A 6,896-nucleotide genomic window follows, 5' to 3' on the forward strand; every position below is an offset into this window, starting at 1 on the left:
TATTAATGAATGAACGAATGAACGAATGAATGAATGAACATATTCCTTTTCTATAATCTCATCCCAACTTGTGTGTTCACTGAAGCATGTCGTATAATTCTTTTTATGACAAACTGTCCCCTCCCCTCCACCTCCAAAGACATAAATTGAATGCCATAGTTTTATGGCATATTTTGCCTACTGAACCAAATAATAAATCCATCCACTGAAATACATTTAAATAATAATAATAATTATATATTTATATGTAAAGAAAATGAATAAATTCGTGAATGCTTGATGACACAACATCGTGAACACAAACGCCATCTACCGGGTTTTATTAAAGTTTGCACTCATTATAGGTAGCACTAAACCAAATAATTTCCGGCTGGGTCAAAGTTGGAGGTGCACCGAACTTTTGATAGAGAAGTTAACACCACAAGTCCTGTGATTGGTTATAAATGTGACTGTGTTGGTTGTAAAAAACCCAGATAGTTTCATCTGGGCTAAACATGTATGCAATTTTATTTCATCTAGTACCACTGTTTCGAGTAGCCTTGTGCTTGAAACATATACCTGTGGAAAAAAAAAGTACTCAAATTTGGTGTGAAACTAGGGGTGTTGTAAAAACATCTGGTTATACCGAAAATGAGCCATTAAATGTACCATTTTCTTCAGTTAATATTTTGAAGTTGGGGTTGTAGTACTGATATTTATGGGTCATAGTTTGGTTGATATATTGCATATAGTGTTTTTAAGCACGAACGTCAACATGGTCGCCTATGGGATTTTATTTGGTATAGTACAACCTATAAGATGTTTCCGACTAACAGAGTATTTTTTAAGATTAAAATTACATATCAAATGCATGTTCCTGATTAGAATACCAGTACCTGTATATATCCTGTGTTTATGGACGTGCGCTAATGTCTACAAAAGTCATTTTTCATTTTATTTCGTGATATATATTTTTTCACACGTACGAAAGTATTGGGAGGTAAAATCCGATTTGGGCTACTACAAAGATTGGGACGACAACAAAAACCTTATTGATACAGACACTGATTGTCTAAACAAGAACACATATTTAATATGTAATTTTAGTCACCAAAAATGATTCTGTTACTGGGGCCACGTTCATGGTCAGGTTAAAGTTAAAGGCTGTTGGTTGTCTCCCCGGTTCTTGAAAACCCCCCACTAAAATCCGTTTGCTGCGGCCAAATTGATCCAAACTTTTAAAATGTTTTTTTTTGTGTTGTGTTTTAAAGACGCTGAAGTCTATATCAAAATCTATGCATTAATATGTAATAATTTTAGTCACCAACAAGGATAATCCTGGATTCTGTTACTTGAAAACATCTTACAATGGAATCAAATTGAAGATGAAAAAAGTCCTACATTTAAATGGTTTATATTTTGACGTTATTATATTTAATAAATTATATCACACAGTGTTCACAATAAAGAATGTTGTTTTTAATGCCCAAATCTTGAGATATCACAACTCAGTTCAGGTTGTGAGGGCCACTGTGATGTATTTAGCTGCTGTTTTCAAATAATATAAATCTACAAAAAATGCCTAATGTTGACAGAATTGATTGTGGTCATCTTAATTTTTCAAAAACCTTAAGTTTATTATGTCCAATACGTTCCAGATAAGACTAATAAGGCTTCTCGGCCAATATCACGACACTTCTGCATATGCTATTCCTCAACGTAGTGATCATTGTTAAAGTTTGTTTGTTTTGTTTAACGACACCACTAGAGCACATTAATTAATTAATCATCGGCTATTGTATGTCAAACATTTGGTAACTGTGACATAGAATCTTAGAGAGGAAACCCTCTACATTTTTCAATTAGTAGCAAGGGAAAAGCACGTACCACTGCCTTTAACCAGTTGTGGTGCACTTGTTGGAACGAGAAAAACCCAATCATTTGAATGGATCCACCGAGGTGGTTTGATCCTGAGACGCATGCACCCCAGGCCAGCACTCAACTGACTGAGCTAAAGCATGCACCCCCCCCCCCCCCCCCCCCCGGTACTCATTGTATGCAGATTTCAAACAACGCCATATCATTATGGCACAGAAGTTATTCCATCAGGGTTATGATGTCCAGGGACTCATGAGGGCATTCAAAACGTTTCATGGTAGACATTTGGAGGCTATATCTACTAAATACGATGCATCACTGACCAACTGGCTGATACTATTCCATATTTTGAACTTATGTATGCTTGTTCATCTCTTTGGCAAAACTCTTGCACACTTATTATTTTCTCATCGTTTTCGATGAAGTGTCATACTTGGCAGCTGTGGTGGCAGTAGGCCTACCCATGATGGGGCAGGATATCATCATGTCATCACAGTTGTAGTTATTCCAATGAGCTCTGTTCGGTGCTAATTTTGATTTAGTAAACTAGTCTGAGTGGCAGTCCTCTTTGTGACGATGCAAGCGGGAACGAATCTACAGTAAAGGATCTCCTCGGAAGTGCCTGTCTTACAGACGACGCACTGGATAGAGATTCATGGAATCAGCCATAATTTTGCCAAATGCCCATTCGACTCTGTATTGTGCGGAGAAAGAAAGAAAAACATGTTTTATTTAACGACGCACTGAACACATTTTATTTACGGTTATATGGCGTTATATGGATCCGAACCCAGTACCTACCAGCCTGTAGACCGATGGCCTACCACGACGCCACCGAGGCCGGTTTATATTGTGCGGAGACACAGCCCTGTTACAATTTTGTCGTTCAAATTTATTATTACGACATTCGAACCTATGTTAAATAGTCCCTAAAAGGGCTTCATAATAAGATGGCTGTATAATAAAAGTTAGCTCGAGTCACCTCTACCCCCTCCCCTTTGTCTGTATGTTGTATTAAATAAATATGTATGCTAAATCGCAGATAGTTAAACATATATACTTAATGACTGAGTGACTGATAACACTTTTATTTCACTGATATTTTAAGATATTTCACTAAATGTTATATAATAAAATGATGTACTTTAGATTATAGAGTTTGTACGATCTTTAGTGTGGTTTATTCTTTTATTTAGATCTTATTGTGACTGCGTGTGTCAGTTACCGACCAGGTGTTACCACCTTAGTTACACACACTTGGTACGTACATGTACGTGACTGTACTGTTATATGTATAATATTTATGACGTTGTAATGAACTTTAATTTGTTAAACATTAGTAATGAATGTATTATTAAAGTATGGATTGTGTATGTGTATAAATAATTAACATATGGTGTTATACCATGTGCATTGTGAATGTATTGTTTAGTATGAACCATGTATTAGTAATATGTGATTCAGTATGTCAGTGTGTCAATTGTCATATATACTCTTAAAAAAAAAAGGGAACTCTAATAGGAATTTACAATTGCCAAAATTGTAAGGTATATTAGCTGTGGGGAATGGTTATATGATAATATTGAATTAATTGGGCAAACATTACAACCGGTAGTTCAGTATTACAGTAGGTTTTATGACCACCCAAGATCTTGAAGGACGATTGGGGTCAGAAGTGAAATTTGAAAGTTGACGGGGTTTTTATCAGTAAATCGCAAATTCAAACAATAAAAATGACTAAAAACAAAACAATAACAACTGTATGATCAACAGAATGAAAACGATTGACAGAAATAATGTTCCACAGTGATTAATCGACCTTCCTGGAAATTGTCAAAATCGAGAATGACACCCCATGTACGTGTACGGGGCAACTGCGTGATGCACGTGCAAACTATGGAATGTGTTTGGGTGTGTTGATAAACAGACCTGAACGTTCTTTACCAGAATATCTGTGGTCAAAACGTATGTTCGGTCTAATAGTTGATATTAACATTAATATTCCAGGTTCCCCTACTTTTTTTGAAGAGTATATATCTATTTCTATGTAATGCCATGTACTGTATTCTTATTGTATTTTAATTTATTGTGTTGATCGTTTCAGGGTTTTAAAAATACTTTGTGTATGATGTTGAATACAATGCCATTGTCCTAAACCCTGCAGCTGTTTGTCGTCTTTTGGAGAACAAACCTAATGATGTTACATAACTACATGTACCTCCTAAAGACAGGACAGAAGGGGATAGATAGTGTTATAAATCTGATGAACAAAGCCATTATCCGCGATTAAGATCCTATCTATGTACAATTTGGAACGCTGCAATTTGGCAAAATAATGCTTCGTCTATAGGACTGCCACTTCCGAGGAGATCTTTTACTAGACAATAAATCTTTCCTGCACCGCGCAAGAGAACTGCCATTTCTATCTTGTTATTAAAATTGTTATCAGATACAAATACATCCACTATTAATAATTATATAAACTGCTTTTTTAAAACACATCTATACACATTTTCGTTTAACAACAAAAAACTTTTCTTTAACCTATAAACACATTTCTTTTAACCGAATTGTTTCTTCTAACTTATATACAGATAAACGGTTTCTTTTAAAGGGACATTCCAGAGTTTGCTGCATTGTAAGATGTTTCCGAGTAATAAAATATTTCTGCGATTAAATTTATATATTAAATATATTTTCTTGTTTAGAATATCAGTGTCTGTATATTCAATGTGTTTCTGGTCGTCTTAATATTTGTAAGAAGCCCAAACTGGATTTTGTCTTCAAATAATTTCGTACGTACGAAAAAATCCGTTTTAGGAAATAAAATGAAATTTAACCTAGTACAAATATTAGAACGAACAGAAACACGTTTAATATACAGCCACTAATATTTTATGCATTAAAATATATTTGATATGTAATTAGTCGTCAAAACGTCTTTGTTAGTCGATAGCATCTTAAAAATTGCAGCAAACTCAGGAATGTCCCTTTAACAACTGTTTTATTTATTTTTAAATTTTAAAAATTATTATTAGTTGTTATAAAGGTTTGTTGTACATTATATTATGTATTTCTTTTAACAAAATTTAAACTAAATATATATGTATGTATGTATATATGTATATATATATACACACACATGTATGTATATATATATATATATATATACACACACGTGTATGTATGTATGCATGCATATATATATATATATATATATATATATATATATATATATATATAGTAGTCGTTTTCGAGTTGAAAGACGCTATTTTATAGAGTGCTCAACCGTGTGGGAGCCAGATACATCGTTAAAAGTGTATATTAATCTCTACATGACAGGCTTGTTTCGTGAGAGAGTTGAATTGCTCTCTCTCATCAGATGTAGATTTAATTACACCGTCAACGGAAAGCTGATGACGTAATGGACTCTGTGACGTCGAGGTTACGTCACTATGCAGGTCTATAGGTGATGTGTGGTATGCGTTACAAATTTGATTTAAAACCCCCCAACAAAAACGAATTTTGTGTTTAATAGTAAACATGGTTACGAAATCCACTTCGAAGGCAAATTCAGGTTCTCTTTCGGGGGGAAAAATAACAAAACAACCCCCTCCCCCAAAAACATAACAACCACCCCATAAAAAGAACTTCAACACCTTTGGGTAAATAGTTACATTAAGCTGTTGCGCGACATTTTTTTGTAAATTTCCATCTTAACGCCAGATAAGAGCTCTACCCATCTCTTCTAACGTCATGTTTTATTCGTACCAAGCTAAGAATATTGCTGCTTGTATCGGATACAAAATGGGGTATTTTTTCGTTATTTTTATTAATAACAACAATCAAGCATTAATTACTCTTTTAAGTTGGGCTAAGACCTCAGAAATCGGTGACCTGTCACATAACACTGAATATGGGACTGCATAAATCCGGTCTTCATTGTTTTCTGAAGTGGTATTTTCGTTAAGCTGACTCTTCATTCGTTTACACTATGCCGGTTTGTTCGGGTTAATTAATTAAGTATTTTACATTTCTGAGAAAAAAATCAATCCGGTTTCCGAAATTGATACGTTCCGGTTTTATCAGGTTTTTAATACATGGTTTAAGAGCAAATTCGGAACTATGATATTTGGCCGGTTTTGACAAGATTTCGATATGTTTAGGGTCCGGTTTAGACAGGTTTCACTGTACAATATATTTACTGATCCTCAACTTATTTAGAAGGATATATATTTTTTTAATGATTTTACCACGAAATTAATGGCATGAATAATTTGGTAACTCATCGTCCTACCGGCTTTTGGAATCTCCTAGTCCGAAAGGCATTTTGACAGCCAAAATGCTCAGGGTTACGGCTATGGAATGAATGAATGAATGAATGTTTAACGACACCACAACACAAAAATACACATCGGCTATTGAGTGTCACAAATGGTAAGTATATGAAAATATTTATATATACTTATGTAAAACCACAGTGTAAGGAGCTGTGGGGAAAAGTATAATACATAACATAAAATCGAAGTAAGTAAACCTTAAAACTTTGTATAGAAGTCAAAATGTTTCAAAAACTTTACAAATAATTCTGGATGGATAAAAAAAAGAGAAGAGGACGTATCAGATATTAAGCTGATAAGAACAGATACTACACTTTGATCTTAGCCAAAAGGCCGAGAAACGATGTCAATCCCTGATAAAATAGTTTCTTTTAACTTGCATATCTCGATCCTTCAAAGGGACATTCCCGAGTTTACTGCAAGATGTTTCCGTCTAATAAACTAATTCTATGATTAAACTTACATATGAAATATATTTTCTGGTTTAGAATATCAGTGTCTGTATATTCAATGTGTTTATGGTTGTCTTAATATTTGTAAGAAGCCCAAACTGGATTTTGTCTTCAAATAATTTCGTACGTACGAAAAAATCTTTTTTAGGAAATAAAATGAAAATTAACCTAGTACAAATATTAGAACAATCAGAAACACGTTTAATATACAGCCACTAATATTCTAAACAAGAAAATATATTTAATA

At 33.9% G+C, this 6,896-nt stretch overlaps 1 pseudogene; it reads right to left on the minus strand.

The window, feature by feature from the left end:
- Positions 1-6,438: 6,438 nt before the first annotated feature.
- Positions 6,439-6,542, minus strand: LOC121376577 (annotated as a pseudogene).
- Between the last annotated feature and the right edge of the window lie 354 nt (positions 6,543-6,896).

Source organism: Gigantopelta aegis, chromosome 6, assembly GCF_016097555.1.
Source record: "Gigantopelta aegis isolate Gae_Host chromosome 6, Gae_host_genome, whole genome shotgun sequence".
Classification (NCBI taxonomy): Eukaryota; Metazoa; Mollusca; class Gastropoda; order Neomphalida; family Peltospiridae; genus Gigantopelta; species Gigantopelta aegis.